We start from the raw sequence: 19,504 nt of genomic DNA on the forward strand, positions 1-19,504 counted from the left end.
ATAATTACAGCCTATTTGCTACTCATCTTTAAAAGTTATTTAAGCCCAATTATTAATGAACTAAGAAATTAGTAATGAAACATATGTTAGGATCAGAAATATCCAGTTGTACTTATTATAGCAAATCGATATTTATCCATGTGACTTATCTCTAACCTTGACCAGTACCAGGTATTTCTAAGGATAAAAGGAAAAGTAAATCCTCCATAAAGCTGTTAATTAATCTCTGGATTATCTTGTGGGAGCATTTCTGACACCATCTGGACATGATCATATGTCCTAGAGAATGGGAACCTGTGATCCATATCATTTTAATCTCTATTTATATAATTACAGACAGTGTGTTTTATATAAAATCTGTAATCCTTTTCTAAAATAGTGGTCTATCCCAATGGATTCCACATACTGATAACATATAAGAGCTACATTCCAGTGATGTCTGCAATATTTCACAAACTGCACTCTTGTCTGTGTCATTGCTCACATCTATCTTACCCTCTGTTTTCAGGTCAGTCTTGCTAAGCAGATGCTTTGAGTCACTCTCATATTTAAGATGTTTCAGTGGATCCAACTCCTCACTTCTTATTCTGGAATTCTACAATGTTAGAGAATCTGGCCCTGTATCTGTTTCAGACTTATTTTTTCTATTATTGTAAATAAAAGCTATGGTTGCAATGCCTGAAAGCTTGATCAACTCCCCAAATCCAACAAACCCTAGGAAGGTATGAGATTTGGAATTATAGGTATACATTTGTGTTGTCAAAACCTAGCCATTACTTACTGTTTTGAGCAATATTTTTGTCGTCTCTAAAATGAGAAGATCATAATTATAAATATAATCATAGTTATAATTATAATATCTCCACAAAATTGTAAAGATTAAATTAGATAACATCTCTCTCCCTTTCTTTCACTCTCAATGTTTCCAAACATCATTCTGTGGATCTGCTACATCCATATTTTCAGAATCCTCCTAGGGTCTTTAAACATCACTCCCTTCCCATACCTAAATAATAATATTTCTACTTTCTCCTTAAAACTTATACTGATATATTTTATTGATCTCATTTCCCTGGATAAAGATAAGCTGGATTGAGTCCCTTTACAGTGAAATAACAGGATATGAGCTTTTATGGCTGTAAATGCAGTGTGAGGCAATGTGTATAGGGTTGAGAACTGGGATTCTTGCTAACTAAACAATTAAGATGTATCCAGGGAGGCATCACACAGTTAGGCCAGATGCATCTATGTGTAAACTCTGGGACATTCATGAAGCAAACGGAATCAACACAACAACTGGACCACATGGTGTAACATTGCCCAGATTTTGAATTGCAGGGAAGTCCATGAGTGGTATATACAAAAATAGCACTGAAAAAGCTTTGAAATCAGTTTGCTATTTGAATCATGGGATGTAAACTGAGCCCATGACATGAATTATAAACCTAAACAGGTGTACTGTCTGCTAAAAAGTAAAGTATAAATAACTCACAAAAGGTTCAGAACACAATTCAAATTATCTGTCATACTAAGATTCAGGAACACCTCAACTTCAATGAGAAAAGTAATCAACAGGTGTCAGCATTGCAGTGATACAGATGATGAAGTTATCTGGGAAGACTTTTAAAGCATCTATGATAAAAATGTTCCAACAAGAAATTATAGACCCTTTTGGATCAGTTGAAAAATAACACATCTCAGAAAAAGAAAACAACTCACTAGATGGGTTTATTTTTTTAAAAAATGAAAATGAATGGAAATTGTCACTGAGTGTGACAACAGAACAATAGAAATGATCTAATTTTAACATCAAAGAGAACATACACTCTTTTTAAATAAGTGAACAGAGACTCAAGAATTTCTGAACAGTTATAACATTTGTATAATTTACAAATTATACAAGTTATAATATTTGTATCATTGGAATCTCAGAAAAATAGAAAGAGTGGATGGCTGAAAAATTACTTGAAGAAATAAAGACTTAAATCTTTCGAAATCTGGCCAAGAAGCTAAATCTAAAAGAAAATATACGCTGACATATCAAAATAAAACATTTTACATCTACATAAAAGACAGAACATAATTTTGAAAGTATTCAAAAAGATATAATGTGCTTCTTCTATGGAAATAACAGTTTGAAGGGCAGCACTGTATTTCATTAGAAATCATGGAGGACAGAAGAAAGTTGCCCAGTTTTTTTCAGCTGAAAAGAAAAACTAACAACCTCAAATTCTTTATCTAGATAAAATATCCTTCATAAAAGGAGAAATAGTTAATCTCCATAAAAATACTGACCATAAAAAACTAAGAGATAACCACAGGCAGATTTGCTATAAACAAAATGCTAAAGAAAATTCTATAGAAAGAAAGAAAGGAAATAATAATAGAAGGAAACTTGGAGTATAACAATAAAATAACAGAATGGAAAGAGTAAGTATTAATGTATGGTCAGACATAATAGACTATAATTATCCCCTTGAGTATTTTTTAATGAGAGAGGTATTATAACATTATCTGATGTGGTTCTAAATGTATCTGAAGGTAATATTAAAGACAACTATGTCATAAAATGTAGAAGGTAAAAATGACTTCTATATTCCTTGTACTAATAAAATGTTGATAGTAAAAAGTGGTAAGCTATATATATGTCTCATAATTTCTAGGGAAACCAATAAATTAAAAAAAACTGTAAGAAAAAATCCTCAAATACTGTAGATAACTCAAAATAAAAGTAATCCACAGGAAAGAGAGAAGTAAAGGGGTGAAATGGGAAACAAAGAAAATACAGAAAGAATAAACAGAAAACAAGTAATTGAGTTGCATATTTAAACCCTAAAATATCAAAAATTACCTTAAATATATAAACGGTCTAAATATATCAGTTTAAAGGCAGAGAAGGGCAAAGCAGATCTGAAAAACTGCCCTAATTATTTGAAATCTATAAAAAAATTTACTTACCATATTTAGTTGGTTAAAAGTAATGGAAAAATACACCACGTAAAAAATAATCAAGAGAATGCTTGGCTATATTATTTTCAGACATAGTGGACTTATGAACAAAGAAAATTACTAGGAGAAAAATAGCAATACTACATAATAATAAATGGTTCATTCAACCAGGAGAAACACAGCTGAGATCTGCTTAGAGCAGATGCTGCTAAAGCCACAGTGACAGGAACACTTAAATAATAACATAGACAAATTGCTAGAGACTAAGTGTGGAAAAGCTTGAAGATGAAAAACTCCTGGGGGCCATAGCCTTAGGGTGACCCTACACTCTTGCAGGTTTCACCTCCAGGAAACTCAGCAGATTCTCAAGCAACAGAGCTAAGAAAAATCCCCCTATGATTCTGGCAGGGAAAGGTTACTTTTCATAATCAATTTTATTTTCTTTTTTCAACCACTTGAGGTATGATTGATGCCTTTAAAAATTGTACATATTTAATATATACAATTTGATGAGTTTAGAGATAAGTGTATATCCATAAAACCATCACCACATTTTATACCAAAATATATCTAACACTTTCAAAAGTTTCCTCCTGCCCTCTTTATTCATTGCTATTATTATTGTTATTACTGTTACTATTATCATTATCATTAGAACAATAACACAAGGTCTACCCTCTTAGAAAATTTAAAAGTATACAATGCAGTATTGTTACACAGGCTCTACGCTGTATAGTAAAGCCCTAGGCCTTATTTATCTTGTATAACTAAAACTCTGCACCGTCTTTTATTACCTCCCCATGTCCTCCTCCCCTTAGGCTTTCTTATCTCTCCTTTCTATTCTTTGGAACTCTGCATTCAAATGGGTATATCTTTCCTTTTCTCCTTTGCCTTTCGATTCTCTTCTTTTCACAGCTATTTGTAAGGCCTCCTCAGACAACCATTTTGCTTTTTTGGATTTTTTTTGATGGTCATCTGAGTCAAATTCACCCATTCTAGTCCATTTTAGTTGGCTGATTCCTAAAATGTTGATGATTCATGGACATATCATTCCAGGTTTGTATGCAATATTGCTCTTTACAGCATTGGACTCTACTTCCATCACCAGTCACATCCACAACTGGGTGTTGTTTCACTGTTGGTTGAAATGTAAATGGATGCAACCACTATGAATCAGTATAGAAGTTCTCTAAAAAAGTTGAAAATATAACTACTTTATGACTCGCAATCCCACTTCAGGTGTACATTTAAAGGAATTTAAATCAGATTATTGAAGAGATACCTACAACCCCATTGCAGCATTATTTATAATCACCCAAAACATTGAAGTAACCCATATGTCCACTGATGGATGAATGGATTAACAAATTATGGGATATGGGTTCATACACAATGACCTTGCCATTTGTGACAGTACTGTTAAACCTGGAGGACATAAACACTAAGTGAAATAAGGCAGACAGAGGATAACACTACATGATAGCATTTACATGAGGAATCTAAGGGCCTTCCCTGGTAGCTCAGTTGGTAAAGAAACTGCCTTCAGTGCAAGAGACCAAGGTTCAACCCCTGGGTCTGGAAGATCTCCTGGAAAAGGAGATGGCAACCCACTTCAGTATTCTTGCCTGCAATTTTAAAATAAGTGTTCTTTTTATTGAGTGTTCTTTTATTATTGAGTAGAAATAACAAATGTCTACTCACCAGGGGAAAAGACTCTCCAGGGGAAGAGACTCTACCAGAGCCTTATCCCACAAAGAGGAAAGGGAATTTCAGTTCAGTTCAGTCGCTCAGTCGTGTCCGACTCTTTGCGACCCCATGAACTGCAGCACGCCAGGCCTCTCTGTCAGCTCAAAACCTTTGCAGCCTTCCCGTCTCTCTGAAGTGGGTGCTGGGTGAGCTAACACACCTAAGTATTGTGAAGAACACAGCCCAGAGACAGAGGCACACTGAGAGACAGATTTAATCATAAGAGTGCAGAACACTTCCTCTTTCTACATCTTACCATAACATATCAAATGTAACAACAATGGCTTACAGCTGAAAGAACTGCAAGACACCGATTCTGTTAAGGAGTAGTTCTTGGTGTATCCAAAGACAACAAGAGAAGAATAAAAGGATACCAGAGCAATTTGAAGGAGGGATAAATTGAAGCTAGAATAAAACTGGCACCAAAGCAAGCACTTAATATAGCCCAATTCCTATTCAGATTAATATAAACCTCATATTAAAGACCCAGTAAGTCAGTTCCTATTATCTACCACATCATGTTTGTCTTTTAACTAAAAATTACAAATCATGCTAAAAGGAAAAAAACAAACAAACAACAAAAAACACAGCTTAAACATACAAAGAAGAAATCAGAACCAAACTATGATATGACATATTTTGGAATTATCAGATAATTTAAAATAACTAGAGTTAAAATGTTAAAGAGCTTTAATGTAAATTAGTAGACAACATGGAAGAAAAGAATTAGCAATGTAAAAAAAAGATTCAGATTCTAAGAAAGTATAAACAGGAAATGCTGGAGATTGAAAACACCATAAAACAGAAAGGAAGTGTACCTTTGATGGAATCATTAGGATTGGACATAGTCAAGGAAAGAATCAGTTTGTTTAAAGATATGTCAGTTGAAATTTCCCAAATTAAAGTAAAAAGAAAAGAAAAAGAATTGAAAAAGATGGACTAGCTCATTTGTGAACTATGGGACAATTTCAAGAGGTGTATGATATATGTATTCACAATATCAGAAAGAGAAAAAATATTGAATGGATTAGAAGAAATAATTGAATAAATAATGACCAATAATTTTCCAAAATTAATGACATATATAAAACCACAGACCCAGGAAGCTCAGAGAATACTAAGCAGTATAAAAAAAAAAGTACACCTAGATATAGCATATGCAATTGGCAGCAAATTAAAACACTGAGGAAAAAAATCTGAAAAAGGCCAAACAAAAGAAGAAGTATAAGAATTACAGTGGACTTCTTGTCGGAAACCATGTAAACAGGAAGAGAGTGGAATATAATGTTTAAAGAATTGAAAGAAAACAAGCAAACTTGGAATTCTATATCCAGTGAGATTATCTTTCAAAAATAAAGGAGAAATACTTTCTCAGAAAAGTGAAACTAAAGAACTTAATTATCAGCACATCTGTCCTGCCAAATATGATGAGGAGTTCTTAAGGGAGAAGGAAAATGATACAGTGCCAGAGTCCAGCTCCAGCAGGTCCAGGGGTTCCCTCAGGATGGATGGCATTGGCAATACAAATGAGAAGACACAGCAAGTCTTGGTGTTTCCAAGTGTCTTCCACTTTATTGTTTTTTAAGACAGCTTTTATATATTTACTGGTATATAGAAACAAACGTAAAATATAGAGTCATACCAATTCAACTTAAGGGACATACCAATTCAGCTTAATGGGTATATCTTAATGGGCCTATCAATTTAGCTTAATGGGCCAGCAGTTTTGACCCTCATCGAAGTCGTTTGCATGTCTTTAGTTACAAAAAGCCTCATTTTGTTTACATCATCTTCTGGCCTGGTGGCTTGCTAACATCTTGTGACTCTCCATTGACAAGGGTTGATCAGTCAGAACACTTTTGTATCAGGCACTTCAGGAAAGAATTCATCAACAGGAAGTTTTAAGGTAAAACCTGTTTTTGGTAATTTACTCTACGTCTTGAGTTTAACAGAAAAGAATGTGGTTCCATAAAGTCATAGAACAGCAAGCTGAAGTTCAGCTCTAAGTAAGAATCATCAGTTAAATCAACAATTGTCTTATTATTTGTATTAAAGCTAAACTTCTATTTATATAAATCTCTAACTATTATACTTTCATTATATAGGCTAAATACCTTAAGAGTAAAAACATAGTGAGTAAATATAGATTAAGTAACAGTTTCACAAAGTAATATTTTTTGTATTTCCTAACAAGCCTTTTTTCCTGCGAAGGGTTTTGTGCCCATAGGGGCTTTCTGTGCGGAGGCTCTCAATGCTGTTTTATTACTAGGGAGCAGTTATGCGCATTAGCTCCAAAGGCACAGGTACATTTATTAAACAAACCAATATGTTAGCAAAAGGAATTTAGATCAGCATACTCTATATCCCAGATAATTTTATTTAGGGTGCTACTGTTCAGGGGCCTTGTTGATTTGAGATTTCAGAATGATCTATTTTAGAAGGGAATCAGGAAAGGCCTTTTGCCTAAGTCACAGAAAATAGGAAGAGGTTTATTATAGCAAGCATCAGAAAGAGAGATGTCATCTTTAAGGTGAGCGCTGAGGCAGCCTTCCGAGATTCCCTGAGGCCTGAGTTGCTTGGCTTGTCAGGTCTTCTCCTCATGACTCTGTCATGGGTGGGACTCTCGTGAGCTGGCTCCCGGCAATACAGGACAAGAATTCACACATATATAAAGAAATAAGAGCACAGGACAAAAAAATAAAGGTAAAATAAAATCTATTTTTTCTTATTGTTAATTTATCTAAAAGATATTTTTGAAGTATTTGATATAAGGGTAAAGGAAATGTATGAAATGTCAAAAGGGGTGTAAGGAAGGAATTGATAATACTGTTATGAAGTGCCTACACTATACATGAAGAGATACAAAGTTATTAGAAGACTCACTTAGATTGGTTTGAAATGTATATTGCAAACTCTAGAACAACCATTGACAAATGAAATAGAAGTATAATTTATGTGTTAAGAAAATAAATAAAATGCAGTCATAAAAATGCTCTACTAAAACCAAAAAAAGGCAGGAGAAAAAATCAGACAGTGCAACAAATAGAAAGCATAAACTTAGCGGAAGTGAATTTAACTGTATCACTGACCACTTTAAATGTCAAGAGTATAAGTATACAGAACTTATCAGAATGGATAAATTAAAAATACCAACTATATACAACTATCTACAAGAAATCTATTTTAATATAAATAGATTCTAATTGGTTAAAAGTAAATGGGCAGGGGAATATATGCTGTGATAATACTAGTCAAAAAATAAGACAATAGCTATATTAATTTCACATAAAGCCAATTTAAGAATAAGAAAAATTATCAGGGATATGTAAGCGTTACATAATGATAATGGTGTCAATTCTCAGCAAGACCATAATCCATAACATGTATATACCTAACAACAGATAATTAGAATGCTTGGCTATGAAAATTCCTAGAGTTAAAAAAAGTCAGTCAACAAATATACGATTATAGTTGATGACTTCAAGGGTAATCTTCAATAACTGATAGATCAAACAGGTCAGATTACCTGGTGGCTCAAGCTGTAAAGAATACCACCTGAAATGCAGTAGACACGGGTTTGATCCCTGGGTCAGGAAGATCCCCTGGAGAAAGGAATGGCTACCTAGTCCAGTATTCTTGCCTGGATAATCCCATGGACAGAGGAGCCTTATAGGCTACAGTCCCTGGGGTCACAAAGAGTGAGACACAGCTAAGCGAATAACCATACACACAGATAAAAGCAGATAGATAATCAGTAAGAATAAAGCTGTCCCAAGGACCAAACTCAGTCAACTTAATCTAAATGTGACTTACAATATATTTCATCAAGCAACAGTTCAGTTCATTTCAGTCGCTCAGTTGTGTCTGACTCATTGCGACCCCCTGGACTGCAGCACACCAGGCCACCAACTCCTGAAATTTACTCAAACTCATGTCCAGTGAGTCGGTGATGCCATCCAACCATCTCATCCTCTGTCGTCCCCTTCTCCTCCTGCCTTCAACCTTGCCCAGCATCAGGATCTTTTCCAATGAGTCAGTTCTTCGCATCAGGTGGCCAAAATATTGGAGTTTCAGCTTCAACATCAGTCTTTCCAATGAACATTCAGGACAGATTTCCTTTAGGATGTACTGGTTGGATTTCCTTGCAGTCCAAGGGACTCTCAAGAGTCTTCTCCAACACCACAGTTCAAAAGTATCAATTCTTTGGCACTCAGATTTCTTTATAGTCCAACTCTCACATCCATACATGACTACGGGAAAAACCATAGCCTTGACTAGATGGACCTTTGTTGGCAAAGTATTGTCTCTGCTTTTTAATATGCTGTCTAGGTTGGTCATAACCTTTCTTTCAAGGACTAAGTGTCTTTTAATTTCATGGCTGCAGTCACCACCTACAGTGATTTTGGAGCCCCCCAAAATAAAGTCTGACACTGTTTGCACTGTTTCTCCATCTATTTGCCATGAAGTGATGAGACTGGATGCCATGATCTTTGTTTTCTCAATGTTGAGTTTTAAGCCAAATTTTTCACTCCTCTCTTTCACTTTCAACAAGAGACTCTTTAGTTTCTTTTCACTTTCTGCCAAAAGGGTGGTGTCATCTGTATATCTGAGGTTATTGATATTTCTCCCAGCAATCTGGATTCCAGCTTGTGCTTCATCCAGCCCAGCGTTTCTCATGATGTATTCTGCATATAAGTTAAATAAACAGGGTGACAGTATACAGCCTTGACATACTCCTTTTCCTATTTGGAACCAGTCTGTTGTTCCTTGTCCAGTTCGAACTATTGCTTCCTGACCTGCATACGGATTTCTAAAGAGGCAGGTCAGTGGTCTGGTATTCCCATCTCTTTCAGAATTTTCCACAGTTTATTGTGATCCACACAGTCAAAAGCTTTTGCATAGTCAATAAAGGAGAAATAGATGTTTTTCTAGAACTCTCTTGCTTTTTCAACGATCCACTGGATGTTGGCAATTTGATCTCTTGTTCCTCTGCCTTTTCTAAAACCAACTTGAACATCTGGAAGTTCAGAGTTCACTTATTGTTGAAGCCTAGCATGGATAATTTTGAGCATTACTTTGCTAGCATGTGAGTGAGTGCAACTGTGCAGTAGTTTGAGCATTCTTTGGCATTGCCTTTCTTTGGGATTGGAATGAAAACTGACCTTTCCCAGTCCTGTGGCCACTGCTGAGTTTTCCAAATTTGCTGGCATATTGAGTGCAGCACTTTCACAGCATCATCTTTTAGGATATGAAATAGCTCAACTGGAATTCCATCACTTCCACTAGCTTTGTTCATAGCAATTCTTCCTAAGGCCCATTTGACTTCACACTCCAGGATGTCTTTCTCTAGGTGAGTGATCACACCATCATGATTATCTGGGTTGTGAAGATCTTTTTTGTACAGTTCTTCTGTGTATTCTTGCCACCTCTTCTTAATATTTTATGCTTCTGTTAAACCCATACAATTTCTGTCCTTTATTGAGCCCATCTTTGTATGACATATTCCCTTTGTTTCTCTAATTTTCTTGAAGAGATCTCTAGTTTTTCCCATTCTATTGTTTTTCTCTATTTCTTTGCACTGATTACTGATGAAGGCTTTCTTATCTCTCCTTGCTATTCTTTGGAACTCTGTACTCAAATGGGTACTCCTTTGCTTTTCGCTTCTCTTCTTTACACAGGTATTTGTAAGGCCTCCTCAGATAGCCATTTTACTTTTTTGCATTTCTTGTTCTTGGGGATGGTTTTGCTCCCTGTCTCCTGTACAAAGTCATGAACCTCCATCCATAGTTCATCAGGCACTCTGTCTATCAGATCTAGTCCCTTAAATCTGTTTCTCACTTCCACTGTATAATCATTAGGGACTTGATTTAGCTCATACCTGAATGGTCTAGTGGTTTTCCCTTCTTTCTTCAATTTAAGTCTGAATTTGGCAATAAGGAGTTCATGATTTGAGCCACAGTCAGCTCTCAGTCTTGTTTTTGCTGACTGCATAGAGATTCTCCATCTTTGGCTGCAAAGAATATAATCAGTCTGATTTCAGTGTTGGCCATCTGGTGATGTCCATATGTAAAGTCTTCTCTTGTGTTGTTGGAAGAGGGTGTTTGCTATGACCAGTGCATTCTCCTGGCAGAACTCTATTAGCCTTAGCGCTGCTTCTTTCTTTACTCCAAGGACAAATTTGCCTGTTAGCCCAGGTGTTTCTTGACTTCCTACTTTTGCATTCCAGTCCCCTATAATGAAAAGGACATCTTTTTTGGGTGTTAGTTCTAGAAGGTCTTGTAGGTCTTCATAGAACTGTTCAACTTCATTCTTCAGCATTATTGGTCAGGGCATAGAGTTGGATTACCATGTTATTGAATGGTTTGCCTTGGAAACGAACAGAAATCATTTTGTCATTTTTTTAGACTGCATGCAAGTACTGCATTTTGGACTCTTTTGTTGACTATGATGGCTATTTCATTTTTTCTAAGTGATTCTTGCCCTCAGTAGTAGACATAATGGTCATCTGAGTTAAATTCACCCATTCCAGTCCATTTTAGTTTGCTTATTCTTGAAACGTCGACATTCACTCTTGCCATCTCCAGTTTGATCACTTCCAATTTGCCTTCATTCATGGACCTAATATTCCAGGTTCCTATGCAATATTGCTTTTACAGCATCAGACCTTGCTTCCATAGCCAGTCACATCCACAACTAGGTGTTGTTTTTGCTTTGGCTACATCTTTTCATTCTTTCTGGAGTTGTTTCTCCACTGATCTCCAGTAGCATATTGGGCACCTACCAACCTGGGGAGTTCATCTCTCAGTGTCCTATCTTTTTGCCTTTCCATACTGTTCATGGGGTTCTCAAGGCAGGAGTACTGAAGTGGTTTGCCATTCCCTTCTCCAGTGGACCACATTTTGTCAGAACTCTCCAACATGACCCATCAAGCAACAGCAACACATTTTTCAAAGGCTCAGTGGAAATTTAATAAATCACACTGCAGGTCATAAAACACACTTTAGCAATCTGAAAGAATAGAAACCATACAAAATGTACTCCCAGACTACAATGGAATTAAAGCAAAGTCAAATACTAGATAACAGTAACAGAAAGATAGTTGGAAAAGTCTCAATTATTGGGAGATAAAATAACATACTTTTATATAATGCTGGGTCAAAAAAGTCTCAAAATAAATTTAACTAATTTTGTACTAAATAAAAATTTACATACTGTCTATCAAAATATCTGAGAAAGGCAAATGCAATGCTTAAAGGGAAATTTATCATATTAAATGCCTATATAAAGCTCTAAAATAAATAAACTCAGCTTCTACAAATGAAAACTAGAAAAAGAAGAACAATTTAGGTCTAAACAAGCAGAGAAATAATAAAAGTCAGAGCAGAACAATGAAATTGAAATCAGAAAATCAAGAGAGAAAAACCAATGAAACCTGTCCTGGTTCTTTGCAAAGAATTGATAAATTGGTCCTTTGAAATCAAATCGATGGTCAAGAAGCGACAGTTAGAACTGGACATGGAACAACAGACTGGTTCCAAACAGGAAAAGGAGTACATCAAGGCTGTATATTGTCATCCTGCTTATTTAACTTGTATGCAGATTACATCATGAGAAATGCTGGGCTGGATGAAGCACAAACTGGAATCAAGATTGCCGGGAAAAATACAAATAATCTCAGATATAAAGGTGACACCACCCTTATGGCAGAAGGTGAAGAGGAACTAAAGAGTCTCTTGATGAAAGTGAAAGAGGAGAGTCAAAATTTGGCTTAAAACTCAACATTTAGAAAACTAAGATCACGGAATCTGGTCTCATCCCTTCATGGCAAATACATGGGGAAACAATGGAAACAGTGACAGACTTTATGTTTTTTGGGCTCCCAAATCACTGAAGGTGGTGACTGCAGCCATGAAATTAAAAGATGCTTTCTCCTTGGAAGAAAAGCTCTGACCAACCTAGACAGCTCATTAAAAAGCAGAGACATTACTTTGCCAACAAAGGTCCGTCTAGTCAAGGCTATGGTTTTTCCAGTGGTCATGTACGGATGTGAGAGTTAGACTATAAAGAAAGCTGAGTGCCAAAGAATTGATGCTTTTGAACTGTGGTGTTGGAGAAGACTCTTCCGAGTCTCTTGGACTGCAGGGTGATGCAACCAGTCCATCCTAAAGGAGATCAGTCCTGAATATTCATTGTAAGGACAGATGCTGAAGCTGAAATGCCAATACTTTGGCCACCTGATGCAAAGAACTGACTCAATGGAAAAGACCCTGATGCTGGGCAAGGTTGAAGGCAGGAGGAGAAGGGGACGACAGAGGATGAGATGGTTGGATGGCATCACCGACTCAGTGGACATGAGTTTGAGTCAACTCTGGGAGTTGATGATGGACAGGGAGGCCTGATGTGCTGCAGTCCATGGGGTTGCAAAGAGTCCGGAACGACTGTGTGACTCAACTGAACTGAATTGTAGCTAAACTAAATAATAAAAAGAGAGGACACAAATTCTGAATCTGAGTAATGAAAAAGGAGTCATCACTAAAGGCCCTATAGATTTTAAAGGATAATAAAGGAATACTGTGAAAAACTATATTCCGACAAATATCATAACCTAGAGGAAAATGATTATTTGCTTAAAAGATACAAACTGCTAAAACTCATACAAGGAAAAATAGATTATATGTTCAGGCTAATATCTATTACAATAAATTGAGTTAATAATATTCCGAAATGGCAGAGCACAGGTCTTTATGTTTTTCCTGGAATAGTCTATGAAACTTACAAGGAAGGAAATGATACCAGTTCTTCAGATTAAAATATTTATTACTTGTTCTTTACGAGAATTAGAGTGCAGAAAGCACCCAGAGCCCAGTACCTGTCACAATGCACAATAATAGTTATCAAAGATGACTTTAAAAGTTTTCATACTTTAATAATTTGGAAATAACCCATTAGAAGTAATTTCTAAGCAGTTAAATTTTATTTTATATTCATTTTAAATGCTAAAATTTTTAAAAAAGAGTATGTGATTTGTTCTTATCCTTAAAATATGGAGATTTAAAAATACATCAGGTTATAAATACACAAGAACATCCAAATGGTTCTGCAGCAATAGAGTCGTCAAGAAAAGTATCATCTTCATGTAATTTAAAAGAGAAAAAGTTAAATTACACTCATCTCAATTTTTTTATAGAAAATGATTCTAATTTTTTAAATATGTATTAATTGTAAGTGCTTTGTGTTCATAAGTAGTTTTAGTATATTGCTATTTTCTGTTTAGTTGCTAAGTTCCTATCTGATTCTTAGCGACCTCATGGACTGTAGCCTGCCAAGCTCTTCCATCCATCGGCTGTTCCAGGCAAGAACACTGGAACGGGTTGCCGTTTCCTCCTCCAGAGGATTTTCCTGACCCAGGGATCAAACCTGCATCTCCTGCTTGGCAGGCAGATTTTCTACCCCTGAGCTACCAGGGAAGACTAGTGTATTTACTATATTAGAGAGAGAGGGAGAATTAGTCGCTCAGTCTTGTCCGATGCTTTGCAACCCCGTGGACTGTAGCCCGCCAGGCTCCTCTGTCCATGGAATTCTCCAGGCAAGAATACTGGAGTGGGTTGCCATTCCCTTCTCCAGGGTATCTTCCTGACCCAGGGATCGAACCCAGGTCTCTGCATTTAAATTTTGAGGTTATTTATGTCTTGCATGTTTAGTTCAGTTGTGGCTAATTTGGTACATTACAAATGAAAGATTATATTTTCAACTTTAATTTCTCATAGATTTAGAGTGTTTCTTGTTAGAAGTAACTTAGACGTAATTAGTTTAGCCAACCTAGTCACAATTTACTAAGCTAGCAGAATTTTTAAATCTTTGTGGATACATGATTTGGTGCATCATTTTCACAGTCAGAATATACAAAGTAGTTTTATATTGGCTCTGATATATCCTTTGGTGACTCTAAGTCAGATTTGATTTATACAGTGCAGTAATATTTAGAATATATTTTAAAAAAACATGTATTATCTTTTCACACATGCATTCTACTAGCACAGTATACAATAAATAAGCAACATTATCAATCTGAGTGTTTAATAGGAATTATAAACATACATAAGACCTCAGTAGAAATTAATATTTGATGCTCATGATATCTTAAATAACTTATACTCTTAATCTCAGGAAAAATGTATGGATTCAACAGGTTGCCTTAGACACAGACTTACATCCACGGGTTTTAACTTTTCTTTCTAAACTGAACTCATCCATCCCAATTTAACTCATTATTAGTTTTTTAGTAGGTAACAAAAATGTAATAAACAAAACAAAGTGTCAACATGTTGAAATAATTCTCCTTTATGGTTTTAAATAATTAGTACGTCTTGGTAATCAATATGAAGTGGACACAGAATTTTTATGGGGGGATACACTTAAATTATTTTTATTAGATAATCTAATAGATATATCATTTGCTATTTTACAGATAGCATCTGAAGACTGTTGCTAGTTGCTAGATTTGCCTTTCAGTGCTATGGCATCAGTATCCCAGCAGAGTACAACAGGACACTGTCACGTGACTAATCACAATAGATCTTATGTCCTTGGGGTTGCAGTACCAAAATTGGTATTTTTTTAAACGAAAGAGTTTGAGTCCTGACAGGCACCTGTGAGATTTTCCTGCTTCATCTCGCTCCTATCTATATTACTATACTGTCGTTTTATCTAGAACAGGAAAATCAGATTGTCATTTTAAAAATCAGCTTCAATGATACGGAGAATAGAAGGAAATGGCAACCCACTCCAGAATTCTTGCCTGGAAAATCCCATGGACAGAAGAGCCTGGCAAGCTACAGTCCATGTGGTCACAAAGAGTCGGACATGACTGAGCGACTAACACTTTCTACACTTTCTACTTTCTTGAATACATATACATATATGCTCGATACATATATTCATATATATCAAGCTCCTTCCTAACCTCAAATTTTTACTTACTCAGACAAAATATTTGTATGTAAGAAAATGTTTATATTAATAACCTTCTCAAAGATTAACCTGGGAAACTGTCAATAGTGGTGATAAGAATTCAAAATATAAAAGAAATCTATTCTTATTTCTTATTTTGCTTTCTATGATACAAGATAAAATATTGACACAAACAGAAATCAACGCTGGAAGCAGAAACACTCTAAGGAAAGGGCATTTAGATTACTTATAGGGTGCTATTTTCTTTAAAAAATATATTCACTTAAAAAGCAGTAAAAGTTTACATAGGAGATGGATGGGCAGTTAAGTTAAAGAGCACTGGTTCAAAGCTTGAAAAAATTCTGAGATGAAAACACACTATTTGATTAAGTACTAGCTCTTGTTACTCAGGAGTCTGCCAAAAAGTTTGAATCTTATCCAAAGCAGTCTATTACATTCTTTCATTTTAAAACCCTCAAAGCAAGAGAGACATAAAATAAACATGAATTGTTTCAAAACTGAAAAGAAACTATTAATTTGGAACAAATGTCCAACTCATGTGATTAAATAAAGCAATAAAAAAGAACCTAGGGACAGTTTATAGGTGTTATATTTTTACTCCCAGAAATAAAACTGTTTTTAAGTCTTTTGTTGAGTACTTAAAGTTTTCAGACTCAAGAAAAATTTTCCTTTCAAACTTTGAACATTAAATTTACTCAAAGTATGTTCATTTAATATATATCAAATTAACATGAAGATCTATAATGTAAGTGCTAAAACAGTAGTTTTGACTTTTCTCAACAGAATTTCAGAAAATACATTCCAGTGCCGAAAGAAAAGGAAATAAGTTACATAAGCTTATTTTCAATTCATTTTTTTAAGAGACAGAAACTGAGATTTGGATGTGGAGGTGCTTTATATATTTTACAGTAAATCATAAGGCTATCTTCTAGACAGACAACTAGATGTAATATTTTCAATCATGTTTTACCTAGTTACCTTGCTTGGATTTCTATAATTTGTTCTAATAGTCTAAAATTGACTTTAGTACTTTCTACGTTTCAAAATCTCATGGTTTAAATCACTATATAAAGCAGATTTAGTGGTATGATAAATGAGGTTACAATATCAAGGTGAAAGTGATGTTACTATTTAAAAATCATCTTTATTTTAAAATAAATATTTAGAATAATCAGAAAATGAATATAAGACAAAAGAAGAAAAATGCCCATAATATTCACCCAGAGATAAGCATTTTTAACACATTGATATAAATCTTTCCAAAGGAAAATGTGTTCTTGATATAAATCTGTTTAAATAATTTCAATATATTTCTGTGGAGGCATTTCAATTGGGAGAGTTAAAGCTGCTACAATTGGGTTTCCCTGGTGGCTCAGATAGTAAAGAATCTGCCTGCAATGCGGGAGACCTGGTTCAATCCCTAAGTTGGGAAGATTCCCTGGAGAAGGAAATGGCAATTCACTCCAGTATTCTTGCCTGGAGAATCCCATGGACAGAGGAGCCTGGCGGGCTACAGTCCGTTGTGGTTGCAAAGAGGTGGACACAACTGAGAAAGTAACACAGACAAGTTGCAATTATTATTTAGGTCTCTGATTTTTTTTTCATATTAAGGTACTTTAAGTAAAATAGGTGGAGGTCTCTGATGATGTCAGAGACTCAGCACATTGAAGGTGAATAATAGGTTATAAAGTAAATAGATATATCAATATTTATATTATAAATCACATTTGACTTTGGGATACAGGAGAGGTAGTGGGATGGCCTTTCAGTTAGGCAGTTAGGGTATTTTACATAAATCTAATCTGGATGTGAAAGAAGCCCACATCAAAAATATTAATCAAATAACAGACAACTCAGTGAACAATCACTATGTGCCGTGTGCATAGGATCAATTCTATAATGAGATGATTATAACCATACGAATTTTAGGGGTGAGGAATGAGATGCACAGAGAGAATAAAAACATCCAGGGACAAGCAAAAGTATGTGACAGAGCTAAGTGTTGGTCACACATACCCAACATAAGAGCTTACCTCCTTAACCATCAGTGTTACTGACTCACAGTTACAGCTGAGAATTCTAGGTGCTAATAACGGTAGATTGATTCAATCCCACTTTTGGACTCTGAGATAAATTTTGGGCCATCTGGAGTTACCTAATGTAATTAGTTAGAAGTAAAACTTTACAACTATTGGTGCAACTTGAGTAAGGGAACTGAGGGCATCATCACATTTATCAACAGATACCAGCTGCCAGTATAGCCATTTAGAATTAAGATATTAAGGCAAGATGATTTTAGGGCAGCAATGGAGATGCAGACATAGAATACAGATTTGTGGACCCAGGGAGGGAAGGAAAAGGTGGGATGAACTGAGAGAGTAGCACTGAAACAAATACACTACTGTATGTAAAATTAGACAGCCAGTGATAATTTACTGTATGACACAGGGAGCTCAAATCCGGTACCCTATGATAACCTAGAGGGGTGGGATGGGGTGGGAGGTAGGAGGGAGGTTTAAGCGGGAGGAGACATGCATATTATACCTATGGCTGATTCATGTTGATATATGGGCTTCCCTTGTATCTCAGTCGGTAGAGAATCTGCCCACAATGCAGGAGACCTGGGTTCGATTCCTGGGTCGAAGAATCCTGGGAAGAATTTCTGGGTTGGGAAGATCCCCTGGAAAAGGAAATGGCAACCCACTCCAGTATTCTTGCCTGGAGAATCCCCATGGACAGAGGAGCCTGATGGGCTACAGTCCATGGGGTTGCAAGAGTCAGACATGACTTAGCAACTAAACCATGGCTAATTCATGCTGATATATGGCAGAAACCAACACGATATTGTAAGGTAATTATTCTCCAATTAAAAATAAATAAATAATTTTTTAAGAAAAAGACAACATGAAAGAAATAGTCAAAAATTCAATTTGCTGTATTAAAATAAAATGCTTCCTTTTTCAGGGGAAAAGGAATGTGGGGATGGTAAAGTCAGTAGGACCAGTTAAAAATGAAATAAAGTATACACTGAGTTTGCTAAAACATACATTAAAAACTGATTGTGATGTTGTCATTTTTTCAGTTTCACTGCAGAACTTCTAAATATGCAAAACACACACACACACACACACACACACAAACTATATGCACAGTCAGTTACAGGAAGAAAACAATGAGTGCAAGTCACCACACAGGTGTCTTATGGGTGCCAGGGAAATGGGGTCAAATTGATTTGGCAAATGCAGGAGCAACTTTTATAAGTCTGAACTCCAATACAATGATTGTCAGTTATAAGGTGGGTTTAAAACATATCATGAACAAGATATCACCATAAATAAATTATGATCTTGGTTAATGTGGCCCTAGTTAGCACTGGTAGTCTTTTACTCCTCCCAGGTGTAAAAGCTTTCTCTATCGAGTGATTCTAGTGGGCATGCTGCTGCTGCTGCTGCTAAGTCGCTTCAGTCGTGTCCGATTCTGTGCAACCCCATAGATGGCAGCCCATCAGGCTCTCCCGTCCGTGGTATTCTCCAGGCAAGAACACTGGAGTGGGTTGCCATTTCCTTCTCCAGTGCATGAAAGTGAAAACTGAAAGTGAAGTCTCTCAGTCGTGTCTGACGCTTAGCGAACCCATGGACTGCATGCAGGCTACCAGGCTCCTCCGTCAATGGGATTTTCCCGGCAAGAGTACTGGAGTGGAGTGCCATTGCCTTCTCCCCAGTGGGCATGAATCTGTGAGAAATTCCATCCCTGAGAAAGTGTTACAAAGCATTCAGGTGTCTCATATCTATCAGCTCCTCTTTCTTGATACTCTCATCAAACATACCTGAGATGAAAT

General features: G+C 35.9%; 1 long non-coding RNA gene across 1 annotated transcript in view; it reads right to left on the reverse strand.

The window, feature by feature from the left end:
- Nucleotides 1-19,504, reverse strand: part of LOC145526613 (uncharacterized) — a 106,179-nt gene that overhangs the window by 23,581 nt on the left and 63,094 nt on the right. The gene's annotated exons all lie outside the window — the stretch shown is intronic.

Source organism: Giraffa tippelskirchi, chromosome 2, assembly GCF_054371585.1.
Source record: "Giraffa tippelskirchi isolate mGirTip1 chromosome 2, T2T-mGirTip1v1.2.pri, whole genome shotgun sequence".
Classification (NCBI taxonomy): domain Eukaryota; kingdom Metazoa; phylum Chordata; class Mammalia; order Artiodactyla; family Giraffidae; genus Giraffa; species Giraffa tippelskirchi.